The sequence below is a fragment of the Protopterus annectens genome, chromosome 5.part0 (assembly GCF_019279795.1).
Source record: "Protopterus annectens isolate FY-2018-M chromosome 5.part0, PAN1.0, whole genome shotgun sequence".
Classification (NCBI taxonomy): Eukaryota; Metazoa; Chordata; order Ceratodontiformes; family Protopteridae; genus Protopterus; species Protopterus annectens.
This window is the reverse complement of record NC_056735.1, coordinates 41,962,957-41,977,956: the sequence shown is the minus strand read 5'-3', so window position 1 is coordinate 41,977,956 and position 15,000 is coordinate 41,962,957. Positions and strand designations below refer to the sequence as shown.

At 39.0% G+C, this 15,000-nt stretch overlaps 1 protein-coding gene across 2 annotated transcripts in view; it reads left to right on the top strand.

The window, feature by feature from the left end:
- Positions 1-15,000, top strand: part of COL8A1 (collagen type VIII alpha 1 chain) — a 645,551-nt gene that overhangs the window by 114,806 nt on the left and 515,745 nt on the right. The gene's annotated exons all lie outside the window — the stretch shown is intronic.

The window sequence follows — 15,000 nt, the reverse complement described above, 5'->3', positions numbered from 1 at the left end:
AGTAGACAACTAGAATCTTTATCTGTGAAGTACATAACAGACATTAACAAATGTTACAATGAGAAGTTCCTGCTGTATAATAAGTACTGGCTTATGAGCATCTGAGCTTGCTATAATCAAGGTAGTTAGTGGAGTGGAAAGAAAGGTAGTGGTTGGATGGGGTGGATGATATTAGAGTGGGAGTTGCAAGGGCATAGCCAGCATGTTTTTAGGTGCGCTTTTTGTAAAGTTTTGAAGTGGGTGCATGATGGTACGGAGGTAATTGTGGGTGGAAGGGAGTTCCATAATTTGGCTATGGTGCAAGAGAATAGTGCTTCACCAGCAGAGTTATTGGTTTTAGTGATCTGCATGTGATTTTTGTTGCTGGATCTTAGTGGTCTGGTGGTGCGATAGGGTTGGAGTAGATTCTGGAGGGATGGGACATTTAGTGGATGGTTTACTAGTTTGTGGGCGAGTGAGAGTTGATACCACTGAAGGAGGTGAGGGAGTTCAAGCCAGCCCAGTTCAGCAAGTGAGAGACAGTGGTGACTGCGGTAGGATGCCCCTGTGACAAATTTGGCGATTTTGTTGTAGCAGGTCTCTAGCTTGTTTAGATCGCATTGCCTTAGGTTGGTATATATTGGAGAGGCATAAAGTAGGGTGGAGATAAGGTGGGAATTTGCGATTGAAATCTTTGCTGCTTTGGTGAGAAATTGCTCATTTCTGTATAAAGCTCCTAGTTTTTTGTGGACTGTTTTTATGGTCATGGATATGTGAATGTCAAATTTTAGTTTATTGTCTATTACCACTCCTAGCAATTTGGTGTGTTCAGTTGGGTATATAGTGGTGTTGTCTTTTGCTGTGTTGTTAAAGTGAGAGTTGTTTTGAGTATGTTTGGTGGGTTGGAAGATGAGTGGTTTAGGTTTGTTTGGGTTGAGTATTAATTGGGCATTGGATAACCAAGTTTCAACAGAGGAAAAGGCTTCCTGTGTGACTTTTTGCAGTTTGGGTAGGGACTGGGCTGAGCAGATGATGGTTGAGTCATCTGCGTATTGTATGAGTGTGCCATGTTTGGTGGCAGAGGCTAGATTATTGGTGTAAACAGAGAAGAGTAGGGGTCCAAGGATGGATCCTTGGGGAACCCCTATGGAGACAAGGTAGTTGGGGAGATATGTCATTCTGCCATACAACAGATTGTTGGCGGTCAGACAGGTAACTCTGAAACCAGATGGTGACTGATTGTGAGAAGGATAGGTTATTGAGGACAGAGATAAGTTGTTTGTGTGGGACCATGTCAAATGCTTTAGATAGGTCTAGGAAAGTAGCAGAGGAGAGATAGCCATTGTTTTTATGCTGAAGGATAGTGTTAGTAAAGGAGAGTAAGGCAGTGGTGGTGCTATGGTTTGGTAGGAAACCATGCTGAGTACTGGAAAGGAGGTTGTTAGTAAGGAGGTAGTCTGAGGCCTGAGAGTGTATGCATCTCTCTAGTATTTTGGAGAGTGGAGAGAGAATAGCTATGGAGCGGTAATTGGTTAGTTCTGTGGAGGGTCCGCCTTTGTGGAGGGGAATTATATGTGATACTTTCCACAGTGTGGGAACGTAACTTTCTGACAGAGATTGGTTAATCAAGATGGATACTGGGTAGGCCAGAGCATCAGCTGTGATTTGTAGGTATTCACTTGGGAGGTTGCCTGCTGCTAATTTGGTGGGTTTAAGTTTAGTTAAGAGTTTTTTTATGTTGGAGGTAGGTACAGGAGAAAAAGAGAAGGTAGTGGTGAGATTACTAGTTGAAGGTGTGGATTGGAGGGGAGGGGGGTTGTGTTGTTTAGCTAGTGATAGTATGGTTTGGGTGAAGTGTGTGTTGAATGAGGTAGCAATATTTTCTGAGGAGTGAAGGATGTTAGGAGGAGGGGTACTGACTTTACCTGGGTGGAGGATGGAGTTTATGGAGGACCAGAATTGTTTGGGGCTGTATTGTGAGGAGTCTAGGGCAGACTGGTAGTATTGGAATTTGTCCTGTTTCATTAGCTTTTTGACTCTATTGCGTAGTTCTAGGAATTTCTGTCTAGTGGAGGGTGGTGCATGAACTTGTTTCAGCAGGTTTGATCAGTGCATTGTGGGTATAGCAGCATTGTAGTAAGAATGCTCGGGATGGCAGCATTAAACTAGTGAATGCTCAAATTGGCAGCATTAAACCAGTATCAAAGGTGAAGGACATATGCAAAGGTGCCAACCCAGAAGGGACTAATGCTAATTAGCCATGTGTATACTTTTCACTGGGATTGGAGTACAGCAGTAGAACACCTCAACTGCATTTGGTGTGAAGAAAAAAAAAGAGATTGTGTACACCCATTCGGGACTAAGTAAGGAGTGGGGTACTTCTCCTAGTGGTAGAAAGTACTGTAAAGCTGTATGTGTGTGTGTGTGTGATCATGCATGAACATGTGTTAGTGTTTGCGTATCTGTGTGTGCGGGAGTGGGTGTGCCAACAAATGAAAACGCATGGGTGCATGATCTCTTGTGTGTGTGTGTGTGTGTGTGTGTGTGTGTGTGTGTGTGTGTGTGTGTGTGTGTGTGTGTGTGTGTGTGTGTGTGTGTGTGTGTGTGTGTGTGTCCATACATGTGTGTGTATGTATGCAGATGCTCATGCAAATGTGTGCATGTATCTGCGTGTGTGTGCCTGTGTGTGTATGTGTGTGTCTGTGTGTGTGTGTGTGTGTGTGTGTGTGTGTGTGTGTGTGTGTGTGTGTGTGTGTGTGTGTGTGTGTGTGTGTGTGTGTGTGTGTGTGTGTGTGTGTGTGTGTGTGTGTGTGTGTGTGTGTGTGTGTGTGCGTGTCTTTGCAGGTGTTTGTGCAATTGCATTGTGTGGATAGCGGGAATACTAACGCAGTCATCAGTAACATTGCAATATTCAATTCAGAGACAAGATAATGATTCACTAATGAGATGTCATGACACATGGTTTTGTCATGATTCTGCATAACACAGTATATCGTCTGGAAATTCAGCACTAAGGCATTGCCTGTATCACTCTGGCAATAATATGCTTCTGAATTCCAATTTCTTCACACCGTTATATTTTATGAATATGTTATAATATACTGTAACATGACTAGAACTTTAGTAACTATAGGTGGTAATTAAAGATCAGTATTACTTATGAGATTCCGTACAGAGTATGATACAAAGGGTACAGGAACATAAGCAAGGTACCGCCTGTCATATATTGCAGGAGAATCATAGTCTTTGTCAGAGACCATTCAGTCAGATTCCTTGTGAGCTCAGTTTTGAAAATTTGGAAATTCAAGTCACCATAAACTAAATCAGTAACAGAATCAATTATTATTTCATAACCAGCTGAAGGTTCCCTCCATGTTCTCCACTGATCATGGTAGCTATCTTAACTTCATAATTAATACCGCAAAAACACCAATACATTTATCTGAGGTAACTTTAATTACCCTGCAATAAACTGACACACTTACACTGCAAGTAAAAACATGCTCAGTGCTTCACTATGAATGCAAACTACCTAGAACAGAGGTAAAAATCCCTAACAGAAGACCCAGTATCCAGAATTATGCCCTTACTAATATTGCATCGTATTGAATAACTCTGCAGGTATCATCCTTCATTGTTAAATCAGACAATGTTTAAAGTATCTAATTTATAGACACAAGCTGCAAGGTTTGATTCTTACATGGGGTAATTGACTAGGCTTAAAATGGTCCACAAGGGCAGTTATCCTAGTACTAATCTATGATCCTATAAACCAGGCCAAAAAAATCTGTGAATTTCTTATATAAGGGTGAAGGTATCCCCAAAACCCTGGTCTGTATTCAAGGATTTCTCCAAAGCAAACCTCCTAATTTACAATGTATCCCTGCTCAGACTAACACTACAAGTAGAGCCAAGGCCTTTACCTCTGAATTTGGATCTACTTTAGATGATAAAAGTTTTAAAACTTTGAATTTCATATGGCCGAGACCATATGATTGAAGTTTCAAAACTTCGAACACCTGAAAGAAAAGCAAAAACAAAACAAAAAACATTTCCTGCACATTTTTGCAGGGAGGCAAGCCTCCCTGCACACCCACACCCTCTGCTATTTAAATATACCAACTCCAAGATCGCACTACAGTGAGGAAAAGGGAAAATTTCCCTTTCCGCTCTGTATGGAATCTCTGTTTAGATAATTCGAAGTTTTAAAACTTCAATCATATGGTCTCGGCCATATGAAATTCAAAGTTTTAAAACTTTGATCATCTGAAGGGAACCCCTGAATTCTACCCTCATCTAAATAGTTATATTGAGAAAAATGTATCTATCCATACCCACTCAAGAAAATAAAAAAAAATAATCATATCAGTAAAATTTATATAATTATAGCTAGAGGAAGAAATTACAAGTTCTTAGAGGGGGTCAGATTTCTCTTCTTAATTCAACAGTCAAAAACACAGAGTCGATCATGAACTGACAGTATCAGTGGTGTGACACACTTGCCTTTGGTGCTGATGACTGTGGGTTCTATTCCCACACCAGGTTGATCAGCACAGTGGGTGCTGCACTCCAGAGCCTGTTGTCCTTCAGAGGAGATGCTAAATCATAGTCCCGTCTGCTTGATTTGCTGGTAGCTCAGATGGATGTAAAAGATTCCATCGTACCTATTGAAAAATAGTAGGGGAAATTTCCTGACGCCTTGGCCAAATTTCCTCTAGTAGTATAAATACCATCTCAGGTCTCTCCTGAAAAGAGGCTACTAGCCTATTAGAACTAACCCTGTCAACAAAGGATAAATACAAATAGGTTCATAGGTTCATAGGTGTTTACTAGGCTAATGACCACAAGGGCCTTTTTGAGCCTAGTCATGCATCCCAAATCTCTGACAAGTTCTGATACCCTTGACAAGTGTAAGCATGGGTCTGGAAGATGAACCATTTACAGGCTACCTGTGTCTGTTAGAGACATAGGTGCCAAACCAGGGATGAAATTCTGGTTTCCCATCCAATACCTGTTCCCCTACCCCATATCTATACTGATTAATTGCTCAATTGCTAAACACTATGTCCCACATCTCTGAAAAATATCCCACATCATCCCACTGCATAAAGGTGGTCCTTCCAAAGACCTAACCAACTACCGTCCAATTGCCATTCTTTCCTACTAGCTAAAATCTTAGAAAAATGCATCCACAAACAACTCCTCAGCCACCTCCTTACCAAGAATTTCTTATCGAATTCACAACACGGTTTCTGACCAACACCATCCAACATCTCCTCAATGAAGGCCAAGCTGTGTCCTCCATCTTTCTTGACATGTCAAAAGCCTTTGACACTGTTTCCCACCAACTACTTCTCAACAAACTTTCTACCTATGGCCTGGGCTCATCTATTCTTTCCTGGTTTCTCAGCTATCTCTCAAATCGTCAGCAAGCCACTAAATGGGAAAACACTCTTCTCCCCCCTACTCCCCATCTCTGTCGGTGTGCCACAAGGCTTAATACTTGGCCCCTTCTCTTTATCTTATTTTCAAATGACCTGAATGCTGCTTCCAATCTAGCAACCATTGTCCAATATGCTGACAATGCCATCCTTATATGCACTGCTTCCACTAGAACTCCAATCAAAAATGCAATCATCTTTCCAAAATATAGAAAAATACTTTTCCAAACATCAACTAATCCTAAACCTAAACAAAACTAAATTAATAATCTTCAAACATAAAAAATCCAAATTCTGTGAATCCTCCCTATCTATTCTCTCCTCAGACAGAACCAAAACTGAACCCAAAACTCATGCTAAACTCCTAGGTGTCACTATTGATGAGAATCTAACTTTTGAAAAACATGTCGCTCTGACAATCAGAAAAGTTCACATCAAGCTTAGCACCTTATATAGAGCCAGACCATATATTACCCACAACTCCAGACTCACCACTGCCTGTTGTCACCTGCTTTCTTCCCTCCTCTATGGATCTCATATTCTCGCTAAGCTCCACAAGACTAACTTAAATTATCAAAATCTTGCTACAACAAAATTGCCACATTTACCACAAATGCCCCACACAAGTCTCACCACTGCACTGTGGTCTCCCAACTAAACTGGCTAGAATTCCCAAACCTTATAGCTCTCCACCAACTTACTATGACCCAAAAGTTGATCTACCAACCCTCAAACTGTCCTGCTCTCACCAATCTTGTACAATCTCGTCACAATCACAGGCCCCTTATATCCCCTGATAAACCTACGCTGAAGGTCACCTACTCCCACAACTATTATGGTGACTGTCTCCACTCCATTAAAATCACCAAACTTTGGAACACCCTCCCCCAAACCATCACTAAAAACCCACGCCCTCACAAGTTTAAGCAACTAATTCATAACTACCTAGCTAATCACTGGCTCTGCTCCAGTCATACTCCTGGCTAAACTCCTTTTATCCTATCCCACCCCATCTAGGCTCTTCCATAATCTACATACCATTACTACCACCGCTCCCAGATTTCTACTATTCTTTTTAAGGTTCCTATAACTCCACCTGTCATTATCTGTTGACTTTGCAAAATTTCTAGACTGTTTCTAACTATACACCACATGTAACTTTTATTTGACCAAGTTGCTATCTTGCCTTTGTGCCATCATTTTGGTGATCTGTATTTAAGGTTGTAACAGAATTTTATGTGTTTTTAAAATGTCTTATGTAAAACTATATTATATGTAAATACAGTACTGACACATATTTGTATTGTGTACTGCTTTTTGCCTGGAGCTTTTCTCTCAGGGCCTCCACTGAAAACGGGCTTGTGGCCTAGTCAGACTTTTCCCGATTAACAAATGTAATAAATAAATAAAATAAATTCTACCAGTTGCACTTGAATTGGGTTAGGGAGGAACTCTGCTTCACATGGATGGGGAGCCAATAAATAAAATAAAAAAATAAATAAAGTAAAAATGACTGTATATCCATTAGAAAGCTATCCAACAACATTCACCATTGTTCAGAACCGAATCACAATAATATCAGCAATTTTGGTCCCAAAAAAATATCTGATATTCCACCAAAACTGCCCTTGTGATTCCTCAGTCCCCAATCCTTTCTAAAAAAACACCACCACATCTAATGTCCCTGATAATATACCAGGTAACATAATAATTAACACAATCTATGTCCATACAGAACCTCTAACCACTTTAAAATTAATTTTGCCATGGGCTAAATCACTGAAGTCTGGAGAACAGACATCATAATACCCTTACATAATGGATCCATCAGTCTTAATAGCCTTGTCTGTTTGTTGTGAACTTATTTTGAAGGCTGACTGAAGCAGTTCACAGTGCTGACCTAGTGCACACGCCATAGATGGACCTGGCCAAGGCATTGCGTACCATCCCCATGTGATCATCACTGACAAAATTAGTGAACCCCAATATCAACCTAAAATCCTCAAGATGAATATCAAATTGTTTTTTGGGAGGAATACACATTGCTATAGTTACAGGCACCATATCAGAAAGTGAAAATGTCATCGGGGGGGGGGGGGTCCTCAGTGCACTGCAATGGGTGCGTCTGCATTTGATCTACAAGACAATATTTTTTTGCAGGGGCTGGACAGCCCAAAAATTGGTGCAAGGACAATGGCCTCAAATCAAAATAAATGCCAAAAAATGCAATAATAAACCACTTTGATAAAATAAATAATTCTTCATCATACCACATAAATAACATACCCCTTAAGAGTGGCATGTTTTATCTTTTGGGGGATAAAGGACCCACACTCTTAGACTTATTATGTTTTCACAGAACCTATGGTTCTTCATACACACATAAAAAGGATCTTAATCTCTATCAACAAGATAATAGAGCATGTTGGCGTGACAGGTTCATATCCTGGGATATGCCCCACCTAGGATGTAAACTACCAATACATATGAAATGTAGTACTGCCCTAGCTACATTGAAGACCACCCTAGACAATTAGATTTTCCCAGAGCCTTTCTTGTGATTTCCTCCATGAGGCAGAAAGTTGAATGGCAGTGCATTTAACATTATGAATGGATACCAAGTTGTTGAAGACTACTAGGGAATCCTAGGCGATACCACAGTTGTATAACAATGTCTAGTAACAATATAATGCCTACAGGGTATAATTAAGATGTATGAGGCAATTAGGATATACTCAAGAGTAAAATCTACAGCTATAAGTGATTTGAAAGCCATGTAGACTTAGAATAATAACTGGTTACAGAGCTGATGAGAATATAATTGAATCGTAATTCCTAGTAGATATGCAAGTATTGGAAAATACTGTTTTTTTTATGGGAGGTTTGTTGTGGAACTTAATATGAGAACAAAATACAAGTGGTCCCAAGTTAGCTTTGACACTGACTGGACAGAAAGTCCTGTTTTTGTGCAATGTTTCTGGTTTGATCTCAAATACACGTGGACAGCTTCCAGATCAGGTGTAGACTCCTGCGGGAGTAAACAAGGCTTTTCACAACAAGAGTATGTTTTCAATCTGTCAGTTGTCAAGAGATTCAAAATAAATGAAGAACAATAAAGCTAGAAATTGGCAATTGTTTTTAAGGTGGAATTGTTCTTAACCTTCATACCATTTTGTATAGTTTTCTTTACATATGATTTCTGTTTCTGGTTATAAATTTTAATACTAAATTTTCAAACACTAGAGACTTTTTCATCATGGGATCGTGTAACTATCATTTCTAAGCAGACATTTCTTAAGTTCATGCTGGTGGTTTAGTATGCAGTGTGAGTGAGTCAGTCACTGGAAAATGTTTATCATTAGTTGGCATAAAAGGAATATTTTTGATTTTTAATGTGATCACAAGAGTACGTATGTATATCATTAGTATAAATGAAGTGTTGCAGACATTTAGGAAACAAGGGAAATAAACTAAACATATGAATAAACTGACAAAAAAACACTCTGTATAGCAAAGAAGATCAGAGGTGCCGAACCGTTATCCATTAAGAACTGGTTAACTATCTGTAATGAGGAGTGACTTGATTAACACAATGTAAATGTGTAAACTTAAAGCACTGCTGGTCAGTAATATATGGAAAGTCGTGGGAAGCATGTTATAAGTGTTGCCGACTAACAACTGATTCTTCTGGTACTTATTTTTAATGGACAGCTTCCAAAGAACACAACTTCTACAAAAATAAATGTCTTAAACATATTCATTCTAAATATTTCTGTCTTGCTTGCCCATTTATAGGGTGCTTTTCTTGCAACTATGAAAATACAAGCAAAACTAAATTAAAATAAATGAATTACAGATATATTGCTGAGGTGATTTCATTGCTTAGGACGTCATATTTTTATATTAGACACCCTCAAACATATCCAAAGTAATGTTTTCTAACCTCCCTCAGTGTTAAAAAAGGAACACCCACAGATCTTTTTATTACCACACTTAGTTTCAATGAAGCTTTTATCCCCTTGAGAAGACATACTTTTATGTGCATCATCAGAAAGTCAGCCAGCAGTTAGATATTTAGTCTGAAATCGATGTTGTTATTTGAAAGCCTAAACACAGATGTATAAAGCTGATGTAAATTTTGTGGAAATAAAAGACACTTTTATTTGTATCTGATTAAGTTTTGTAGAAATAGGGGACACTTGTATTTTTGATATAGGAATTAAATCATATTCTAACTAATGCAAAACAGGCAATTAAAAGCACACTGTTATATTGTTTTTTTAATTTATATTGTAACATCTTACTGAGAGGCATTCAGGTACATTTGGGTACAATTACTAAATTAATTAAAGAATAACATAGTTCATATACAGTTACTAGGCTTGCAGTCCAGGATGCCATTAAGCAGCCTTGCCCAGATTCTTAAGTTGCCCCCAAGCACTGTCTGGTTAAGTGACCTTTTAAAGGTCACTTGGTATGCAAATGAGGGCTGTAGGAATCAAACTCTGTACTCCATTTACTACAGCTCACAGCCTTAATGCTGTGTGCTGACTGCCAACAACCCTGTGCACCACTCACGAGATAACAGAAAGAAATTTGTTTCTATCACAATGAGAGAACCCTGCTCTGTTTTCACTTTCTATCTCGAAGTTTTAAATACTGGTTTCATAAGAATCCTTAAAAGGAAAACTACGCATGATGTGCAGTTTATCTAACTGTATTCCATTAGGAAACAGAAGCCCATTTTAATCCTGCAGTGACTTGTGGGTGGGTGGGGGGGGAGCAGGCAAGAGTTATGGACACAGTAGAGTTCATGTTACCACGGGGATCCACTATTTGGGATGCTGGGTACTGCGTTGATAATAAACCTTAACTAGTTGATTATTCATAGCTAATTCTTCTGAAATAAAATTTGCAAGATCAACAACTGTGAGAAGAGGGCAAACTACAATGGAAGGTCTGTGTGTCAGTATACTCTCAGTGGATGTAAAATACAAAATAAATAAGAAATTAACCTGGTGGTCACAATGTCGAGTTTTATATAAAGCTGAGGGGTCAGTTCCACATTTTAATTTCTGTATAATGCCTGTTGAATTCATTCCCTGTGGTACCTTATTTATATCCAATCTCAGAACATGACAAGGAAGCATATTTTTTTCATGTACTACCTTGTAATCCTTCTACAGAAACATATAACATGAAATGATCTGACAGGTGAAGGGTACGTTCATAAATGTAAGCCCTCATGGCAGATGTCGGACTGTACACCCCCTCCACTCATCTGCTGTATATTGCTCTGCCTTCATTAGCTGGAGATTATGCCAAAGAGCATAACACTCTTTCCTAACAGACAACTGTAGGACAACTGTCCAGTGAAGGCTAAAATCATTTATCCCACCCTAGCCATACCTTTGACAGTCAGAACACTAACTGGGCTCTAGTCATTAACAACACATATGGGAGCTATCTAGCCATAACATTAGGTAAACATTGTTCTGTGTTTTGATAGTACTGTGAGGAAATAGACAGGAGCAGTTACTGCATCCCCAGATGACATAGCCATCCTGTAGGAAGATTTTTCGCACACAAATAACTTGGGCAAGAATCGGGGTTTGAAACAAAATGCCAAAAAATGCATTACTGTATCCTTTGAGAAGTCATCTACCATGGAGAATGGCCACATTGACAATACGCCCCTGAGAGTTGACCCATTTGTTTGGGATTTTGGAACTTAAGTGTACAGTAACTTAACTTTCAACCAAGATGTGTCCACTGTCATAAGAAAGTCTTTCTATATAGCAAGACTTTGCAACTAGATCTTGAGATGTCATTGTTCCTCATTACTCAGCCCTGATTTGGCTATTCATTGAGTATAATGTCCCCCTTTGACATGTATCTGTCCAGACACATGCAACAACTGGAATATCCAAAGAGATACCTTACTAAAGGATACAAGGCCTAAACCATATGTCCTACATGGACCAACTCAAAGCCCTGTCATTATACTCGGTACCCTATAGACTGCTAAGAAGTGACCTGTGTCTGGCATGCAAGACATTGCTTGGCCCAGTACTGATGGACCTACTGCACATCAGCAAGTCAAATGACATCAAAAATCCTCAGTCTAGGGATCTAAATCTCTTCTGCAACATCAACAGAACAGTTCTGAGGAACAGATATATCTTGCTGTGGATACTGTTGCCCTGGAACAGACTACCCGTCCACATAAAAAAGTTCATCCCTGTCCATATTCAAGTGCAACCTAGATCTATTGATGGGAAACAGACAATTTACCATAAGACTGCCTCCTGTACTACTAATGAACAGAGGCTATTCCTAAATACTTTGTCCCATGCATGGGTCCACTCAAATTATCTATGGCATGACCACACTTATTCTTATTAGGGGCAATATATATTTATCAACAAAAGGACAGGTAAGGACAACCTGTAACCAAATGGATATGTTATTTCAACCACAAAAAGGAAAAACTGCTAGCCTTAAAATGGCTTGCAAGGGTAGCTAGCCTAGTGTTTGCCTATGAACCTATGAACCTATAAGCCACTGTCAGTTCACTGCTCCATCAGCAATAATTATATACTGCCAGCAGACATATGGTCTACATAGGGTCATTATTCATGGATTATGTAAGTTGTGGAACTGACCTGAATACTCCAAACAATGGTCAATGACTGTTTGAGGACATATTATGTGCAGGCACACTGCTATCATATTACAGGTGATCTATGGCTGGTGTCATAACTCACAAGCAATGGTCCATGGGCAGATGATGAAAATGTGTTGGCATACAAGTCATGGTCTCTGGTAATTGTGAGACTGTGACAATCTCAAAAGCAGTGGCTCTACATTGGTAACATGCCCAGTACTTTATAACTTCATGCACACAGGTGATAAATTTCAAGATATATTTACTCAAGTTCATTTTGATCCTTTTAGGTTGCCGAATGAAATGCAGTGTCTTCCATCAAACCTCCATCAAAGTGTCTTCCTTTATATGCATGCTAACAATAACAGCATCACCAATGAGGCTCATAATGAAACCAGGAAGATGAAATACTTGTGTGGAGAAATCTCAGTTGTTCTGCAACTAACACGAATACAATGATTAGCAAGCAGAGGGCATGTAATCACAGAATAAGTGTTCTGGAGATTGCTCAGGTTTTTATGAACAATTACATTTCTGAAGGCAGGTTTTTATAAGGAACTGCATTCTGGGAAGCGGGATAAACCTTTGAATTCTGAACTTGACTAATATTCTCATACTGGATTACAACTTGAAAGAACTGACACTTGACATAATATGAGAGTAAATGTTTCCAAAAGTTGGTAGATGCCCTAGTAAATGCAATCGTGCAAATGTATCCAAACTTGGAAATATATCACTGCAGTCAGCTTCAAACTGCTGAATTTTTAGTTTCTACTTCATAGATAATAGCTTTAATTATATTTTATAATCCTTCTATGGTTATCCAAAGCTTGCTGGCAGGGTAAGAAGGCTCCACAGCTGTTAGAAAATACAGTACAGTTGTACAGAATACACATTTTACAGTAGGGCAGTACATGCATATTAGTAAGTACGTGATAAGACCAAAACACCTCCCTCACTGTGGTGAAGCATTGAGCTGTGAAAATTTCTCTCTTAGTGTGAAAGCAAAAGTGTTTCCATATTACATCAGTATTTAACATGTAGTGCAGTATTTGTTATGCCAGTGTTTGCAACTCTTGAAAATTATGAAATTAAAGAAGGACAGAAGCAGATGGTTAATAAGGTTTTTGATGAGCTTCATTTAGCGTTTCAAGGGCTTCATTGATAAAAAAAGCAAAAATCCAGAAATAGTACTGATATGGGAGAAAGAAAGCTGAAAGTTGAGTGAGAATCATATGAATCTACAACAAATCATATACACCAAGACTGATGCCTGTGTCATTGTTTGGCTGTGTTATTTACTTATAAGTCAGGGAAGTTATTACTCACACATTGTGCTCCCTATTAGATATAGGTGCAGCTGATTGGTCAGAAATTCTGTTTTTGCTTTCAAGCAAAGCTCTCAACCTTCCATCTTCAAAATGTGGAACACTACCCCTCAAAATGTGAAACAGATGGGTACAATGTAGAACTACAAGGAATATAGACCTTTTAAGCTGTGGAATGTACCTCATAATGAGGTACACTTGATAGTGGGAGCCATGTCAAAAAAAGTGCTCCCAAATTCTGTTATAGCTACAAGAGAAGCATCATGCTAGTTTGCCATAAAATTATAGTAAACTGCTAGCTTCACAGAGCAGAGGGATGAAACACCTGACTACCATCCATGCAATCCAAGCATAGCTCTCAACCTCTTAACCCCCAAAATCTGGACAAAGCCTAAAATAATGATGGGGGGGGGCAAAGGCCCAGAAATAGGGACAACTTTTAAATATTTCCCTTTTTAACTTGGAAAGTTGTAAAAGTCACAGGATTTTTGTTAGAGTGCATTTTCTGAAAGATATGAACTCTGAAACTTAAATACATTTCATGATTTAGTGGCTTCAACCTCAGCGATTTGCCAGAAGACCTCACATTTTATAAAGAACAGACCAAAAATATGAGGTAAAAATCTGGACAATTGAGAGGTATGAACCATACCCCTCAATTGTACAGATTTTTGCAGAATGTCCAGATTTTTCCTTCATATTCTTAGCCTGTTTCTAATAAAATTTAGTTTTTTTGGCAATTTAGTGTCAAACCATTAAAGACTGATGTTAGAAAATAAAGACAGACATTTCAGTTTCAGACTTCCTACCCTTCAAAAAATTCATGCTAATGCAAAACCTGTTATTCTATCAGCTTTCTAAGTTTATAACAGCAATATTTAAAAATGTTCCTATTTTTGGGCCTTTGTATTGTTTTTATTTATGGCTTTGCACAGATTTCTTGCTCTAAGAGGTTGAGAGGTATGGTATGAACCCAAGTGCAAGGAGTGGACCCTGTCTGTAGGGAGCCATCAGGAAAAGGTGGGAATATCTGGCAATTTTACAGATTCGCCTATCACAAAAGGAAAGGAAGGATTTTTTTAGTCATGACTGCAAGTGCATGATGGAGAAAAAGGGGCCTGAACTGGCCATAAATGACTGGGGATTAACAAGCCGTTCATTCATGGAGGAGGTTGCAAATGTGTATGTGTGTGTCTGTGTGTGTGGGGGTGGGTGGATGGGTGTGTGTGTGCACTAACACTAATATATGCCATGCATCAAAGCAGGACTACAGGTAAGGTAAATCCACCTGAAGATGGGTAGTCGACTCAATCTACCTTATACTCCCATCTGCAAAATGGTTATAATCAACCAATGGGGAGAGCTAATGAGAAAGGATGTGGATGGCTGGAATGATGAGGGCAAAAAGGAAATTAAATGTGTGTGTGTGTGTGTGTGTGTGTGTGTGCGCGCATCTATATATAAATGCACACACACACACACACACACACACACACAGACACTCACACACACGCACATATATACAGACACACATTTCATAAATATATATATATATATATATATATATATATATATATATATACAT